Source organism: Triturus cristatus, chromosome 3_2, assembly GCF_964204655.1.
Source record: "Triturus cristatus chromosome 3_2, aTriCri1.1, whole genome shotgun sequence".
In the NCBI taxonomy this organism is placed as follows: Eukaryota; Metazoa; Chordata; class Amphibia; order Caudata; family Salamandridae; genus Triturus; species Triturus cristatus.
This window is the reverse complement of record NC_140584.1, coordinates 651,924,094-651,943,667: the sequence shown is the minus strand read 5'-3', so window position 1 is coordinate 651,943,667 and position 19,574 is coordinate 651,924,094. Positions and strand designations below refer to the sequence as shown.

General features: G+C 50.2%; 1 protein-coding gene across 2 annotated transcripts in view; it reads left to right on the top strand.

Annotated features, from left to right (window-relative positions):
• Positions 1–19,574, top strand: part of RPE (ribulose-5-phosphate-3-epimerase) — a 185,420-nt gene that overhangs the window by 116,937 nt on the left and 48,909 nt on the right. The gene's annotated exons all lie outside the window — the stretch shown is intronic.

The window sequence follows — 19,574 nt, the reverse complement described above, 5'->3', positions numbered from 1 at the left end:
ATTTGTATTATTTCCTTTACATCAAATTAAAGTCCAAAGTCAATAAAAACGATCCGAGATGTTCTCAATTTGCTTTACATTGCAGACCCAGATATTGCTCTAGTTTGGTCCTTCATCTCTGCATTACTCTCCAACTCCTAAAGAAAATAAAATCCGAGTTTGTTGCAAATTGGTGTCAGTGTTAAAAAAGATGGTTGTATCTACTCAAGGTGTATTTGCACATAACTCCACTTTAATGGCAAATGTTTGTCGTTCTTTTTATGTTTTTTACCTCCTTACTAAAGTGGTCAGCTTATTTAGGTCTCTGAAGGAAAGGCATTCGTGGTCATAGCATCCCAATGCTTGCAGCTGTTGCAGCAGGATGATCAAATGGTTTGCTGAGTGTAAAATTCCTTAAATCCTTCAAAAATATTTACAAGGTTTCTTTCTTCTCTGCCAGAAGCGCAGTTGTTCACAGGTAAGCACCTTGTTCAGGTCAAATTTAGTTTACGATGCGGAGGTGTGCATCAAATCTATTTCTTCCTTTAAAGGGCGACTGGTGCCATCCCCTAAGAAGTAGAAAAGCATATGAGCAGTCAGTGATCTTAGCCAATGCTTTAAATATAAAGTCCATAAGCACCAAATATCTGAAATAGAGCACTAAATGATGCACCCACCAGTCTTCTCAGTATAATTTTGTGTGGGTAGAAAGATGCATGAGTGCAGGTACATGTTTGGAAGGGTGGATGAACCTCTGGCTGGAAGAATAAAAACATAAGTACATTATTAGTATGACTAGAAGGATGGTTGATAGATGGTTGAGCAGAATAAGTGTTTGAAATTACAGTGATATACTAATGGATATAAGTATTTTATGAACAAGAATATCTTATCTACTTACTACATGATCCATTTCAGACTCACTCATTGTGAACTACCTATGCAGACTCAGTCATACCTTGTGCACCTGCACCATTCCCACTATCCACAGACTATAGTTATGTTTTGAAAAGCAATTACATGGTTTACAAGTGAGACACCACTTTGAAGTTTATAAAGGATTTTCAGTGTGGATTTACTTTCTTCAGATAGGTAGTGACTCTGGAAATTAAAAAAGCATCTGCATAAAGCCTTCTGGGGCGATTGTGCCTCACCCCCTCCAAAAGGTGGCACCCCACTTTGTCCTGGATTCTTGAGGTACCTTTCAGGCTGATCATTGTTCAAGGGAAGCCCTCCAGGAGCACCCCCAACCACCACGATTATACTGTCATTGACAACAGGGGATATGATTTTCAGAGCAATATGGTGACTCCCCTAGAACCCCAGGGGGGTGAGGTGTGGGTGCAGAATGATGCACACTTGTGTCTCCGTAGTAGACCCAAAAGCTGCACTTCGTACCTATGAAGTGTGTCTCCAGCAAGAGGAGGAGGTCTGTGGCATTCTTCTTGGCATACAGGAGAACTGCTCCTCTCCTTATCTTGTTATTTAAACCATTTACATTCCAGGACATGATATGGTATTGATCTGCGGCTTTCATACATGTCTGGGCCTGTTTCATGTATATTTGTGGCGGGTTCGACCACTCCTGCTATGTTGGGAGCCTGTGTTGTGTAACCCCTTGCAATGTTCGAACATCTGTGAGGGCTCTAAGCACCAGCAACATCCAGGGAGTTATTTTGGACTGCCCATCACCTCTAAGAACCAGAAACAAAATTACTGTCAAAAACCACCCACCCTATACTTCCACCTGGGAAGCAACTGTTGCCCTCAGTCAACTTATTAAATTTAATCTCTACCACTAACAATTTCGAGCTGGATTGTATGTCGGGTCTTTCTAACTACCAATTCAAATTAATTTCTTCAGGTCTAATGTACCTGTGATGCATAAATAAGCCAGCCATTTTAACTGCGTCTAAACTGTTGTCAAGGCCTCCCGCAGGTCCCACTAACTCTCTAATGCTCTGGGGAGGCCATTGTTCCTAATTAAATGTATGTGTGTGTGTGTGTCTAGAACTCTTGGGCAGTCTGCTCTCAGATCTGGTTCTGTGGAGTCACTTGCCTCGCCATTGTGAGTGCTACACTGGAGCATGCACCGTTTAGGATTGTAGGAGGCTGGTTTTGTATATGGTGCACATTTATTTAAGCGATGTACCTTGCACTAATCTCGTAAGGTGATTTTAGTGGTCTTTGATAGCCGTAGAAGGTTCTCAAAGTGGGAGCTGTGGAGAGCAGCCTCCAGGCTCACTTCAAAGGAGTGTAAAGCAGCTTGTTTTACCAGTTTAATCTGTAGTGTAGGCTAGGTGAAAAGAAACCACACTGCATGTATAGAAAAATACTTCTATTTATTACACAACACTCACAGGCACATAGGTATATCTCCTACCCGGAGATAACAGCACAATATACAAGAATACTTAAAAAGCAATCGGGTAAGTAGCACAAAATACAGTGGTCTCCGGGATGAGACCAAACCATAGACATGAAAGTGGAATGCAAACTGCAATGGAGGACGGGATTTGGACCAGAAGACCCAGCGGAGCCGAGGACAGAAAGAACTACCCAAGGTAAGTACCCAGGAACCCCACTGCGGCTGTATGCAGAACGGAAACACAGCAGCGTGCCCAGTGGAAGTCAATGGAGAATTCACGGTTGCAGTTTTGGAGAAGAATGACCCTTCCCAGAGGACCCCGAAGAATTCCCCTTGGGGGGGTGGAAGGTTGGAGAGCCAGCCCACCTGTGGATGCCCCGTGAACCAGGTTTCCTACACCAGAGAATCCAGATGCATAGGGGTGAAGAAACATCGGAAACCTCCGTAGACGACAATGGAAGACTTGGAAGAAAATGCCTCTGACAAAGAATGTGAACACGTCCGGTGGAATCCAAGGGTGGATTCTGGAAGTGAAGAACCTGCAAGCTGAAGGGACAGAGTCTATTCCACTAGGAAGTGACCAGAAGGCACGAAGACACAATGCCCACTGATGTCAGGAGGTTCAGAAGAGTCAACCGTGATCTTGTCGCTGCAACTATGAAGATCAGGCGACGCCGAGGAAGACCAGGAGCCGTGCACAAGTTGTCACACGTCTGATATCTATGACTATTGGTCGGTGTCTGGAGGGAGCACCAACAAGTCTTGGTAGCTACAACTGGCGTAGAGAATGAAGAAGGAGCAACATTGGAACCAGCAAGGTCCAAAAGGCTCACCAACAGCAGGAGAGTCCGAGCAGGCCCCGAGCAAGCAGGGGAGCCCACTGAAGCTGTAGAAGACCTCAGGGAATCCATAGGCCAAAGGCACAGGAGTCGCAAGAGGACCTTGAGCAGATCATCAAAGATGAAAGCCCATGGTGCAGAGTATGCTGTGAGGACACTGATCTTGGAGGGAAGAGATGCTGAACGCTGGAGCTTCTTGTAGCCCAAAGATCTCTGGAGTGCAGAGCAAACAAGCCTTGTCAAGTCGGCGTGGTGCACAGAGGTTCTGTCCCAGCGTTTCTGACTAGGGATAGTTGCCTCAAAATTTCAGAGCGGACTGGTCAAGCCCCTAGAGATTTGCAGAACCACCACCTTTGTTGCTGAGCCTTGGGAAGTACGTCAGACGACCGGAGCAGCAGACCGGTCAACTTTGTTGCGGTGCCTGCAGATGCAGGGGAGTGACTCCTTGACTCCATGGGAGATTTCTTCGGGTGTCCCTGATGCCCACAGTCTGTTGAAGAACCTGGAAGAAGCACAGACACAGACGATGAAAAGTTGAAGAACAGCGAGACCAGGGGCAGCAGAATTCTTCCTTGGTGCAGTCTTGGTTCCAGTTGAAGTCCAAGTCTCCAGACGGTTGAAGAGTGGCATGTTTCAGACTTGAGTCTTGTCCCACGACAAATCTAAAGACCCACCCACAGGTAAGTCCTTAAGTACCCTAAGGAAAGGGTTGAAACAGCTCAGGGGTCCCTCCCAGAAGAGGGGCTGTACAGAGGAGAGTATACTCTCATGTCCTTTGTCCAGGTTCGTACCAGAGTGGGAGCCAAGGGCTCACTGAACTGGCTCAAACTGGAGTAAGCAAGGAGGGAACCAAATGTGCCCTTCAAAGCAGTCTGGTGTTGCTGGCAAGTGCCCCACCCCGGCCCAATACACTAAGTCCTGTCTGGGAGGTGGTCACATCTCCCTGTGACAGGAAACCTATTATTCTACCTTCCCCCTGCTCGAGCTCAGCTCAGCAGCAGGAGCGCAGAATCGTGTCTGGGGTCGGCAGCACCACTAGCTTGCTGCAGACCCTGAAAGGCTTTTACCGGGAGTACAGGGGGTGTACCCTAGGGACCCCCTGTACATGGGATCATACTTTCCAAACTGGAATCAGTGTTTGGGTATGATTCCAACATTTTTTATACCAAACATGACCGGGTTCGGTTCAGCCACCATATAGTTAGACATCTCGTAATGACTGAAGTCCACTATATGTATTAAAATGGCAGACCGCACTTACAAAGCCTGGAGAATCGACTCTGGGGTTTATAGGGGTGTCCTGCTCATGCAGGGGCACCCTCACACATATAACCAAGCACCCTGCCCACAGGACTGAAGAGCCTGCCATAGGGATGACTTATAGGTTTTAAGTGTAGTGACCTCAGATATAAGGAAACTTTATCTGTTGAGAGAGGTGCAAGCACCAACCCACACAGGCTGCAATGGCAGGCCTGTAATCACATATTGTGTGGACTTCCATGGGTGGAACAATAAATGCTGCAGCCCATGGGAGACCCCTGGTGTGCCTATGCCCTGGGTACCTTAGTTCCATATACTCGAGACTTCAAAGGGTACACCAGTAATCAGTTGTGGCTGTACAAAATTACTTTTCATGGTCAATTTAGGGAGAAAGCACAGTTACTGGGGTCCTGATTAGCAGGATCCCAGCCATACTAGGTCAAAATCATACTGACACCAGGCAAAAAGTGGGGTTTACCATGAAAGCAGATCGTACTTTCCTACAAGAATCCTTCTGTTGTCTCCAAGATTGTCTCCTCTATGGTCCTTGCCAGCTTCTGCATGGTTGGTAAAGTTTTGGACTGTTTCCCTTTTCTGTGGATGACGTTTTTCTCCGGTAACCTATCCTGTTTTTGAAACTGACTCTTAGCATGGGTTGGAACATTAAAGCATAGTTTAGCTACATGGTCTTTAATTTTTGTTTCAACTCTACAAAGAATTAGCACTGCTGCTGCACCAATTTAGTATAGTCAGGGAACAGCATAACCTAATGGTCACATAAAGCACTGAGAAAGTCATGCGTGCTGCTCTCAGAATGGAATCCCTATTGTGATCGTTGAGGAGCTGGCTATGATGCGCTTTGGGCTTAGACTGTAGGGACCCGTGCACCTTTTCAATAATAAAGCATTGGGAAGGGATGTCCTACGGCACCCATGTCTTCAACCTGGTTGTGAAGAAATGCTCAAAGGATTGTCCCTCTGGGATACCCACAAGTAGCCCTGATTATGTATTTTACCACAAAGTACTCCCCTCCACCAGCTCGCTAATTATTGGTTGGATCTATTTGAACAATCCTACAGTTCTGATGGTGTAGAGAACCCTATGTGAAGTCACTACAGGACACCACTATTGAGTGGGGAAGGAGGCAACTCCTTTTGTTTTATATCCGAGGACGCCAGTCTTCTACACAATGCCAAAAATTCACAAAGGGAAAATTCCACCACCAGGGAGACCTATTGTATCCGGGATTGGTTCCCTCCTAGAACCTTTATCAAAATACACTGACTGGTTCCTCCGTCCTTTGGTTACACGCATCAAGTCTTACATACAAGACACCAAACATTTATTGAATGTCCTACAGGATGTTGCATACGATCCAGAATACAATATTTTTGTATGTCTGGATGTAGAAGCATTGTACACCAGCATTCCACAAGAGGAAAGTATTAGAGTGATTGAAACACTCTTACATCTGGAGGAATGGACCCGGGACGCTCCAATCAGTTGGGTTGTCACACTAATGAGCCTAGCATTAAAAGAGAACTTCTTCAGGTTCGAGGATCAGCTGTACCTGCAGGTACACGGTACATCGATGGGCAGCACATTCACGCCTAGCATAGCGTGTTTGTACGTGGGGCAACTAGAAAAAGGACATGTGTGGACCTCGAACCCTTACACTGAAAACATCAGAATACAAAGCAGAAGCAGAAAATCTGGCAAAGAAACTAGACGAAAGGTCTTATCCCAAGAAGATTATTGAAAAAGCTAAAAAACGGTCCCGTAATACACCTAGAGAGGCCCTACTGGAAAAACATCAGAAAGAAGAGCAGGACACTCTTATGTGTAACAACTTTTAATGCAGCATCAAACGCAATTAAGAAAATCATCAATAAGAAGTGGACAGTCTTAACCTCGAATCAATTGAAATTTGAAAAACCTATGTTCTCTTTCAAACGGAACCGGAGTTTGAAGGACTCCCTTATACATACAGATTTCAAGAAGACTAAAATGTACTCAACACACCAATCGACACTATGGAACTTACCAAGGGTCACGGGCCACTAGCCGTGTGGCTCATGTGTGGTATGCCCTCTAACAGAACACACAAAAGAAATAGACCTGGGCATGCAATATGCATGGGAACAACGGTCACACACAAACTGTAACACCGAAAAGGTGATTTACCTCATCAAATGCCCATGCCAACTCATGTATGTGGGGATGACGGGGAGAAAAGTTTAAGTCCGTATCAGTGAGCACAGAAGCACAATTAGAAGGGCGATCTCCTCAACGAAATTGACTGCTCACTATATAGAGCACAAACACACAGATACAGACTTGTGGTGGACAATTATCGAGCAGGTGAATGGTGATGGTGACATGTCCAAAACCCTACTCGAACGTGAACAGCGGTGGGTGTATAGACTCAAAACCCACCTTGTTGGACTGAATGATTCAATACCGTGGAATCAACTCAATAAAAGGTAGATCTTTTGTGGAAATCCAGTGCCTTTAAGTAACTTTACCACCCCAAAAAATCACTATCTCATCAATCCTTTCCCAATAAAACGTTTTGTTCGAGGCATATGAGCTGCAGATCACACACTGAGGATAAGATCGCCATCTGGTGTTGGGCTCGGATGATTGCAGGTTGTTGTTGTCTTCGGAAGAAGCCTTTGGTCACGAGGTTGGTGACTCCTCCCCTGGACAACAGTGCGCATGGGCATCCACTCCATCGGCAGATTGTTTTTTTCCGCCATTGGGTTCGGATGAACTTTTTTCCGCTCCAGCAGAAAACTTCTAGCAATCATTTTAAATACTTAATCTTCATTCCATCGACGTCGAACTCAACTCGGACCGGTTCCGCAAGCGGCTGATGGACAGGACACCCTTCAAAAAATGCCCCCAGTGTGGAGCGAAGTTCCCCCACAGTGACCACCACGAGGTTTGTAACCTCTGCCTGTCGCCGGAACACAACGAGTCCACCTGTCCAGCTTGTTCCGCTTTCCGTTCGAAGAAGACCCTCCGGGACCGAAGAGCTCGACGCCATATTATGGCCAAACTAGCTCCAGAACCGGAGGACATCTTTGCTCAAGATGTTCCCGAAGACGACACCGAAGATCTCGAGATCGTGTCCGAGGCCGACGATTCCGATGACCTCATCACTCCAGGGCAGCGTGTGAGTACCACCCCCCCTGCCCCTGCCCCATCCAAAAAAGCATTGGTCAAGACTCCGCCAGCTGGGCCCAGTCGCGACCGGAAATCCTCTTCAGAAGCCCCGCCCTCGGGCCCGGCTCCGAAGACATCTAAGCCTGTGGGTGGCTCGGGCTCGAGCAAACCTCACCTGATTGTGCCTTTAACACCCTCGGCACCCAAAAACCCACTGTTGGCACCGAAACAGGCTCCAAGACCGAAATCTCCTTCGGCACAGAAACGTTCCTCGGCACCGAAGTCTCCACCGGCACCGAGACGTTCTTCAACCTCGATGCCTGAAAGTCCATCGGCACCGAAAACCCAGTCGGCACCGAAAACCCAGTCGGCACCGAAAACCCAGTCGGCACCGAAAACCCAGTCGGCACCGAAAACCCAGTCGGCACCGAAAACCCAGTCGGCACCGAAAACCCAGTCGGCACCGAAAACCCAGTCGGCACCGAAAACCCAGTCGGCACCGAAAACCCAGTCGGCACCGAAAACCCAGTCGGCACCGAAAACCCAGTCGGCACCGAAAACCCAGTCGGCACCGAAAACCCAGTCGGCACCGAAAACCCAGTCGGCACCGAAAACCCAGTCGGCACCGAAAACCCAGTCGGCACCGAAAACCCAGTCGGCACCGAAAACCCAGTCGGCACCGAAAACCCAGTCGGCACCGAAAACCCAGTCGGCACCGAAAACCCAGTCGGCACCGAAAACCCAGTCGGCACCGAAAACCCAGTCGGCACCGAAAACCCAGTCGGCACCGAAAACCCAGTCGGCACCGAAAACCCAGTCGGCACCGAAAACCCAGTCGGCACCGAAAACCCAGTCGGCACCGAAAACCCAGTCGGCACCGAAAACCCAGTCGGCACCGAAAACCCAGTCGGCACCGAAAACCCAGTCGGCACCGAAAACCCAGTCGGCACCGAAAACCCAGTCGGCACCGAAAACCCAGTCGGCACCGAAAACCCAGTCGGCACCGAAAACCCAGTCGGCACCGAAAACCCAGTCGGCACCGAAAACCCAGTCGGCACCGAAAACCCAGTCGGCACCGAAAACCCAGTCGGCACCGAAAACCCAGTCGGCACCGAAAACCCAGTCGGCACCGAAAACCCAGTCGGCACCGAAAACCCAGTCGGCACCGAAAACCCAGTCGGCACCGAAAACCCAGTCGGCACCGAAAACCCAGTCGGCACCGAAAACCCAGTCGGCACCGAAAACCCAGTCGGCACCGAAAACCCAGTCGGCACCGAAAACCCAGTCGGCACCGAAAACCCAGTCGGCACCGAAAACCCAGTCGGCACCGAAAACCCAGTCGGCACCGAAAACCCAGTCGGCACCGAAAACCCAGTCGGCACCGAAAACCCAGTCGGCACCGAAAACCCAGTCGGCACCGAAAACCCAGTCGGCACCGAAAACCCAGTCGGCACCGAAAACCCAGTCGGCACCGAAAACCCAGTCGGCACCGAAAACCCAGTCGGCACCGAAAACCCAGTCGGCACCGAAAACCCAGTCGGCACCGAAAACTCAGTCGGCACCGAAAACTCAGTCGGCACCGAAAACTCAGTCGGCACCGAAAACTCAGTCGGCACCGAAAACTCAGTCGGCACCGAAAACTCAGTCGGCACCGAAAACTCAGTCGGCACCGAAAACTCAGTCGGCACCGAAAACTCAGCCGGCACCGAAAACTCAGTCGGCACCGAAAACTCAGTCGGCACCGAAAACTCAGTCGGCACCGAAAACTCAGTCGGCACCGAAAACTCAGCCGGCTCCGAAAACTCAGCCGGCTCCGAAAACTCAGCCGGCTCCGAAAAATCCGTCGGACCCGAAAAAATCATCGGCGCCAAAAACTGCGTCCCCGCCGAAAAAAGCTCATAAAGACCCGAAGCGGACATCGCAGACACCACCCTCGGAGCCAGATGAACTTTTTCGACCAGATCCTTCTCAAAAGCGGATCTACATCAATCCTAACACGGGACATGTGACTGCCATCCCATATAAAAAGCGGAAGCTGGACACTACACCTCCCCCAGCTCCCATACGGAAAAAGGACTGTGCTACTTCACCACTTCGTCCTTCCTCTCCTGTTTTACCTCCTAACCCGTCCCCCCCTCCTCCTCCTGATTCTCCTTTACCTTTACCATCTCCCTATCATTCACCTCCTCCACAGGATGATAATGATGACTTAGGGGGAGGGGCGGACCCTGATTTATTTAATGATCCTGTTGATCCAAACGACCCTTTTACGTTCCCAGACCCAGCACCCATGGATGACTGGTCTTATCCTATACCTGACATGCCTGACCCCACTACCTACCTCTCCAAGCCCTCCCCTCCTGATGACCACCTAGGGTTCGGCCAACTTATAAATAGGGCAGCAACATTCCACGGCGTCACAATGCACACAGACGCCCTTGAAGAGGACTTTCTCCTTGATACCTTTGAGCAGTCACAAAAGACTGTGCACATACTGCCCATGATCAAAGGGGTTATAAAGCATGCTACTGAAGTCTTTAAGGACCCTGTTCGAGCTAGGGTTCTCAACTCACGCATCGAAAAAAAGTACCGACCAGCCCCGCAAGACCCTGCATACATTAAGGCCCAGCTCCCTTTAGACTCCTTAGTCGTATCAAATGCCAGGAAGCGCGCTAACTCACAGACAACTGGAGAAACGCCTCCCCCAGACAAAGAGTCTAAGCTTTTAGAAGCCTCAGGCAAACGGGTCGCCGCGCAGGCGGCTAACCATTGGCGTATTGCGAATACCCAGGCCCTGTTAGCCAGGTATGATAGAGCGCATTATGACCAACTTGAGGACCTTATGCAACATCTGCCTGAACCCTTTAAGTCCCAGGCCTCTGACCTCATCCAAGAAGGCAAATTAATATCTAATGCCTCCATTAAATGCGCCTTAGATGCAGCAGACACTGCTTCTAGAGCGGTCAATACTAGCGTCTTACTCAGACGACATGCCTGGCTCCGAATTTCCGGTTTTAAACCGGAGGTTCAAACCGCAATTCTAGCTCAACCTTTCAACCAAGAGCAGCTATTTGGCCCTGCAGTGGATACTGCATTAGAAAAAATGAAAAAGGATAATGAAACTGCCAAGTCTATGGGAGCACTGCAGTCTCCTCAAAACCGGGGTTCCTTTCGTCGCTCCTTTTATAGAGGAGGCTCCAAAAACACATCAACTGAGACCACGTCCACCTTTAAAAATTCTGGACAAACATCCCCTAACAGAGGTTATTTCCGGGGAGGTTATAGGGGAAACAATAACAAAGGTCGAGGACGGGGCAACAACAACAACACCCGCACCTCACCAGCCACCAAACAGTGACTTGCCACCACTCCCCCCAGACCATTCCACTCCGGTCGGGGGGCGACTCCAACAATTCCTACCTGTCTGGACTTCCATCACCACAGACAGGTGGGTAAGACAAATTATCCAGTCTGGCTACTGCCTCGAACTCATACAATCCCCCCCCAAACATACCGCCCAAACAACGTCCAATGTCCTCGCATCATCTCTCTCTCCTCAAACAAGAAGTTCAATCCCTGTTACAAAAACATGCGATAGAACCAGTCCCCCTTCAACATCAGGGAAAAGGGGTATATTCTCTAGTTCGAGGCATGTGGGCTGCTGAATTCATATCTGTGCATAGATCGCCGCCTAGTGTTGGGTCCGGATGTTTGCACGTTGTTGTCCTGGAAGAGTCTTCGAAGTATCCTTGGATAGGTGACTCCTCCCCTGGACTACAGTGCGCATGGGCATCCTCTCCATCCTCAGATTGTTTTTTTCCGCCATTGGGTTCGGATGTGCTATCTTAGCTCAAGTTAGGAAAAAATTTTGTCGAGGCCACAAGGCCTTTAGTTCGCGTCGGTACTGTTTATCGATCGGTTTTCGATACTCTGTTAGTTTACTAACTTTCAGCACCGACTTTGTTCGCATTTACCTGTCCATCAACTACTTCGACGATGGAATCGAGGACGCCGTTCAAAAGGTGTCCGGTATGTAATGCGAAGTACCCACACATCGACGTCCATCCGGTGTGCAACAAATGCCTTTCGCCGGACCACGACGAGTCGACATGTATGGCCTGTGCCCGGTTCCGTTCAAAGAAGACTCTGCGGAATCGTCGAGCGGCGAGGCTCGAAGCGCAGCACGCGGCACCGGCCCCAGCTGACATCTTCGACGACGCGGACGACGTCGAAGAAGTAGAAGTCTTACCCTCCAGTCCCGTTTCCGACCAAGAACCCGGATCGGACGAGGCCGACGAGTCACTCTTCCACAGAGGTGAAGACGACACCGAGGTAGGAGACGACGAGGAGGCCTTAGGGGCCGAAGAGAGTAGCTCCGATGATGAACAAGGCCTACCTGTTCAAACCGAGAATTCACTAGTGCCACAGACTATGGCTCCGGTCGAGGGATCGCCTTCGGGCCTTACCCGAGACCTATCACGCAGTCCTTCGGCCCCGCCCTCGGGCCCGGCCTCGGACGTTCAGCGGCAGCCATTACCGCTTAAACCAGCTGGTTTCCCTTCCACGAAACCGAAACCGAAAGCTGCTCAGGTTCCTACGAAACCGAAACTGAAAGTGGCGCTAGTCGGATCGAGGCCTTCAACACCTTCGACGCCGGCGCACCGTGTCGGCACCGACCGCACCAAGGGGGACTTCGGTGCCGAACTCGAGACGGGCGACATGGGAGTCGACAAACGGAAGAAGGCCATCGGCGCCGAAAGACCTGCTCGGTTACCGGCGTCGACGCCACCGACACCGAGGGCCGTCCCGCCTGCTACGCCTCGCAGCACTCCCTCGACGACACCGAAACCTCACGTGTCGAAGAAGTCGACGGTGATCTCCGCACCTCGGCTCGATGCACCACGGGCGCAGAAGATATCTGCAGCCGCCTCGACAACCCTGGCGGGGGCCACGACCTCTAAGGCGCCCCGAGTACGGCCTGGCGCAATGCCAGGCTGCAAAACCAAGGCTGCCCTCCAGGACCAGTCGGGTTCGATCGATCCAGCGGTTTCGTCGGTGCCGACCAGCATTACCTTCGGCTTGCCTCCATCCACAATCCCGAAGGCGTTTCAACTCAGGACACAGGCCACCAAAACTGCGGTTACGCCTGTCGAGCCGTCTCCGTCGCGCGTCATCGACGCCGACACTGGCAGGATGATTCTCCACGACCGAAGGATAACTTCGGAACCGCCATTGGAACCTTTCAGGATCCCGCTAAAGAGGAAGCTGCCTGTGGACACAGAACCTCTCCTGTATGAACCCTTTCATTCACCCTACCAGGATCCACACCGGGCCTCCCCCACACGCTCCGACAAGGATGCATTGGAGGACTACATGGGTGAACAAGTCCCCTACCATGTGGACACGGACCCTGATGACCAGCAGGACCCTGACCAAACTTGGGGCGACCCTGCAGACCCCAGTGCACCTCTTGATGCACAGGACCCACAACTATATGGGGCAAAAACGTCACCCACAGAGGATACTGCGGCGTTCAACGCTCTGATTGAACGGGCGGCGAACAACCATGATGTACAGCTTCACTCTGATATCATCGAAGATGACTTTCTAATGGACACCTTTGCATCCTCAGAAAGACATGTAAAGACTCTGCCAATGTTGAAGGGGGTCCTTAAGCCAGCCACTGACATTTTCAGGGAACCCACCAGGGCACGAGTGATAAACCCCAGGATCGATAAGAAATACAGATCAGCACCTGGGGATCCTACTTACATCAGAGGACAATTACCACTCGACTCCATCGTTGTGGCGAATGCCCGCAAGAGGGCACACTCGCAGACAACGGGTGACGCTCCTCCCCCGGACAAGGAGTCCAAGGTGCTGGAGACCTCCGGCAAGCGAGTTGCCGCACAAGCTGCAAGCATATGGCGCATAGCTAACACTCAAGCGCTCCTCGCTCGCTACGATAGGGCGCACTATGACACAATGGAGCAACTCCTTCAACACCTCCCTGACCCCTACAAAGAAGGTGCAGAAATCCTTATCAGAGAGGGACAGCTACTCACAAATGCTGCCATCAAATGTGCACTAGACGCTGCTGACACGGCTGCCAGGGCCATCAACACTAGCGTCATCCTACGACGTCACGCCTGGCTACGTATCTCAGGATTCAAGCCTGAGGTACAAAACAATATACTTAATCAGCCCGTCAACCCCGACTTTTTGTTCGGGCCTGAGGTTGACGCCACCCTCGAGAAGATAAAAAAGGACACGGACACTGCAAAGTCCATGGGCGCCCTACAAACTCAGTCCTTTCGGAGCGGCTCCTTTCGTCGCCCCGGAAACAAGGGACCAGGCAGAGGACAGGGGTCACAACAAACATATAACAAGGGTAATACGCAGACCACCTACGATAAGAACACCCGAGGTGGCTATCGTGGCTCCAGTACCAAGGGCAGAGGACGTGGCTACGGCAACACCAGGTCCTCCCCCAAGAACAAGCAGTGACGCCCTCTCCCTTCCTCCCGACCACATAACACCTGTCGGGGGAAGGCTACAACGGTTCCTGTCCACGTGGAACTCCATCACCACGGACAGGTGGGTCAAAGATATTATAAAATACGGTTACTGTCTGGAGTTAACTTCCACTCCACCCACAATACCACCAAGAAACCGTCCTATGTCCTCAGAGCACTTGACGCTCTTACAGCAAGAGGTAGAAAGTATGCTTCTAAAAGGCGCTATCGAGGTCGTACCCGTCCACGAGCGGGGCACGGGGGTTTACTCCCTCTACTTCTTAATTCCAAAAAAGGACGGGTCGCTCAGGCCTATATTAGACCTGAGACCCCTGAACCAGTACATTCTTTCGGAGCACTTTCACATGCTCACTCTACAGCAAGTCCTTCCGCTTCTCCAGCAGGGAGACTTCCTAGCATCACTGGACCTCAAGGATGCGTATTTTCACATACCCATCCACCCCTCACACAAAAAATACCTCAGGTTCACTGTTCAGGGGCAGCACTATCAGTTCAAAGTCCTTCCCTTCGGCGTGACAACAGCGCCCAGGGTTTTCACAAAGTGCCTAGCTACGGTGGCGGCACATTTACGGAGACAGCACATACACGTCTACCCCTACCTAGACGACTGGCTCGTTCAAGCGAGATCAGCCCAGCAATGTGCAAGCCACGTGTCCCGTACCATTCACCTTCTTCACAGTCTGGGATTCTCACTAAATTACCCAAAGTCTCATCTCCAGCCCGCACACGTACAACAGTACCTAGGTGCGACTATAGACACTCTGGCGGCCACAGCTCAGCCAAATTTAGTGAGGATCAACGGCATACAAACGCTGATCTCCAAGTTCAGACCCAACCACTCGCTTCCAGCGCGAGTGTTTATGCAGTTGATAGGCATGATGGCCTCCTGCATCTTCATAGTCCCGCACGCGAGATTACATATGCGCCCACTTCAGGAGTGCCTAGCACGTCAGTGGAATCGGGCTCAAGGACAGTTGAAAGACCTAGTGTTGGTGAGCGGTCGGGCATACAACTCTCTGCATTGGTGGAATCCACAAAACCTTTGCAAGGGCCGACCGTTCCAAGAGCCTGTTCCACAAATAGTACTGACAGCGGACGCGTCTCTCCAGGGATGGGGAGCTCATGTACTCCACTACACAGTGCAGGGACTATGGACGACACAACAGAAGAAGATGCACATCAACCTTCTGGAACTGATGGCAATCTTCATGGCCATGAAGGCTTTCAAAGTACATCTGTGCAACAAGGTCGTGTTAATCCGGACGGACAACATGACCGCAATGTACTACATACAGAAGCAGGGAGGGACACACTCTCCACAGTTGTCTCATCTGGCTCAGAGCATGTGGAAGTGGGCCATTCAGAGGAACATGTTCCTCATGGCGGAACACCTCCCCGGCAAGGACAACCAGATGGCGGATCTGCTCAGCAGACACAGCCACCAGATGCACGAGTGGGAGTTACACCCATCGGTACTCCAACCGTACTTCCAGCAGTGGGGTCACCCAGAAATAGACCTATTCGCGACAAGCGAAAACGCAAAATGCCAAAGCTTCGCCGCCAGATTCCCACACCCGCAGTCGCAGGGCAATGCGATATGGATGATCTGGTCCGGCAAATTTGCGTACGCTTTTCCCCCAGCACCGTTGATACCGCTGGTGGCTCGCAAACTCCGACAACACTCCCTGACACTCGTCCTAGTTGCTCCCACGTGGGCACGCCAGCCGTGGTACACCACCTTCCTCGAACTTTCCGTGGTACCGCATCAAAGACTGCGGATCAAACCCGCGCATTTGACGCAGAACCATGGAGAGGTTCAGCACCCAGATCCGCAACAGCTGAACCTGGCGATCTGGCTCCTGAAGTCCTAGAGTTTGGCTATCTCAATCTGCCACCTGACTGTATGGACATCATCAAGGAGGCCAGGAGACCCACTACAAGAGCTTGCTATGCAGCCAAATGGAAACGGTTCGTCATTTATTGCGGTAATAATGACATTAACCCGCTGGACGCATCCATCCACAACATCATATGTTACCTCTTACACCTATACCGATGCAATCTGGCGTACACCTCTATACGTGTCCATTTGACCGCAATATCAGCCTATCTGCAAACCAGGCAGCACCTCTCTCTCTTCAGAGTGCCTGCCATCAAAGCATTCTTGGAAGGACTCAAACGAGTCATTCCACCTAGTCGCCCACCGGCTCCAATGTGGAACCTCAACTTGGTCCTCACACGCCTGATGGGTCCACCCTTTGAACCTCTACACTCATGCGAGATTCAATTCCTTACCTGGAAAGTAGCCTTCCTGGTAGCGATCACTTCCCTAAGAAGAGTTAGTGAACTCCAGGCACTAACCGTTCAAGAGCCATTTATTCAGGTTCACGCCAACAGGGTCGTACTACGTACCAACCCCAAATTCATGCCCAAGGTAATATCGCAGTTCCACATGAACCAGACTATTGAACTGCCCGTTTTCTTCCAAAACCCACAAACTGTTGCAGAGAGGGCATTACATACACTAGATGTACGGAGGGCCCTCATGTACTACATCGACAGGACTAAACCCTTCAGGAAGACAAAACAACTATTCGTTGCCTTTGCCCCACACCACAAAGGTAACGCCATCTCCAAAGCAGGGATAGCCAGATGGATAGTTAAGTGTATTCAAATCTGTTATCAAAAGGCAAAACGCACATTAACTATTCCACCACGAGCCCACTCAACACGCAAGTTGGGGGCTTCCATGGCCTTCCTAGGAAATATTCCCCTGCATGATATATGCAGAGCAGCCACATGGTCCACTACACACACATTTACAAAACACTATTGCGTAGATGTGCAGTCAAAACAGCAGGCAGCTGTAGGACAGGCTGTTCTCAAAACACTTTTTCAGACCGCTGCAGCTGGCACGGGTAGCCGCCGCCAATAGAGGGCACTGCTATGTATTCTATGCACAGATATGAATTCAGCAGCCCACATGCCTCGAACTGAATATGCTACTTACCAGTATGCATCTGTTCTTGGCATGTAGGGCTGCTGACATTCATATCGCCCTCCCTCCTCCCCGGCGCCTGTCGCAGCTGCAGCTCTCAGAATTATTGCAAGCATGGTCATCACTTTCTGTATCTACTCCATCACTGCCACAATGGCGAAAAACAATCTGAGGATGGAGAGGATGCCCATGCGCACTGTAGTCCAGGGGAGGAGTCACCTATCCAAGGATACTTCGAAGACTCTTCCAGGACAACAACGTGCAAACATCCGGACCCAACACTAGGCGGCGATCTATGCACAGATATGAATGTCAGCAGCCCTACATGCCAAGAACAGATGCATACTGGTAAGTAGCATATTCATACTTCCTCATTCCCAAAAAGGACAAAACACTAAGGCCCATACTGGATCTCAGACTACTAAACCAGTATATACATTCGGACCATTTTCACATGACCACTCTCCAACAAGTCCTCCCACTTTTACAACAGGGAGACTTCCTCGCCACATTGGACCTCAAGGACGCATACTTTCACATCCCTATGCATCCCGCTCACAGAAAATATCTACGATTTGTGGTAGATGGGCAACACTATCAATTTACAGTTCTCCCATTCGGAGTGACAACAGCACCCAGAGTGTTCACCAAGTGCCTAGCAGTCGTGGCAGCGCATCTCAGAAGACAACAGATCCATGTCTTCCCCTATCTGGACGATTGGCTCATAAAAGCCAATACATACCAAAAATGCGTTCTCCACACTCATCGCACGATTCAAACTCTCCACGATTTGGGATTCACTATCAACTACCCCAAATCCCACCTACAACCTTCCCACTTACATCAGTATCTAGGAGCAACCATAGATACATCCAAAGCCATTGCCTATCCCAGCACTGCCAGGATAGCCAGTATACAAAATCTCATCTATCAATTTCAAACTCATCCATCTCTTCCAGCAAGAGTGTTCATGCAGCTCCTAGGCATGATGGCGTCATGCATCTCCATAGTCCCACACGCACGACTTCAAATGCGTCCCTTACAGGAATGCTTAGCACAACAGTGGAACCAAGCTCACGGACAACTTACCGATCTGGTGTTGGTGGACAGTCGCTCACTGAAATGGTGGAACACCATCAACCTGTCCAAAGGGAGACCGTTCTTAGAGCCTCTTCCACAAGTTGTGCTAACTACAGACGCATCTCTCACGGGGTGGGGAGCCCACCTCCTTCACCATACCACTCAGGGCAGATGGACCAGTCAACAAAAACTGCTCCACATCAACCACCTGGAACTCTTAGCAGTGTTCCTAGCACTAAAATCCTTTCAAATTCACCTAAAGAACAAAACTGTCCTCATACGCACAGACAACATGACGACAATGTATTATATACAGAAACAGGGAGGGACACACTCTCTCCAACTGTCCCAACTGGCACAGCAAATCTGGAGATGGGCAATTCCCCAAAACATCTACCTGTTAGCAGAACATCTCCCAGGGATCCACAATCAAGTGGCCGACCTCCTAAGTCGCCACACACAACAGATCCACGAATGGGAACTACACCCCAAGGTTCTACTCCCCTTCTTCCAAAAGTGGGGACAACCAGACATAGACCTGTTCGCCACTCCCGAAAACACAAAATGCCCAACCTTCGCCGCCAGGTTTCCACACCCACAGTCGAAAGGCAATGCCCTATGGATGAACTGGTCAGGCAGATTTGCGTACGCCTTTCCGCCTCTCCCACTAGTTCCATTTGTGGTACGCAAACTGAAACAACAGTCACTAACACTAATACTAGTGGCTCCCACTTGGGCACGTCAACCGTGGTTCACCACACTTCTGGAACTATCTTTAGTTCCACATCAAAAGCTACGCCTCTCCCCGGATCTGTTAACCCAGAACCATGGAGAAATCAGACACCCAGATCCTCAAACACTGAATCTAGCGATATGGCTCCTGAGGTCCTAGAGTTCGGTTACCTCAATCTCCCTCCAGACTGTATGAATATCATAAAAGAAGCCAGACGCCCTACTACTAGAGCGTGTTATGCCGCTAAATGGAAACGATTTGCCATCTACTGCGCTAATAATGACATACATCCATTGGATGCTTCCATCCAAAACATCATTTGCTATCTACTACACTTGCAAAGATGCAATCTAGCGTATTCCTCTATACGTTTACACCTAGCAGCCTTGGCAGCCTACTTGCAAAATAGGCAACACCTGTCCCTTTTTAAGGTACCAGCCATCAAAGCGTTTATGGAAGGTCTCAAAAGAATTCTTCCCCCAATATTGCCACCTGCACCAGTGTGGAATCTCAATGTGGTTCTAACAAGACTCATGGGTCCCCCATTTGAACCTATGCACAAATGTGAATTGCAATTCCTAACATGGAAGGTAGCCTTCCTTATCGCAATCAC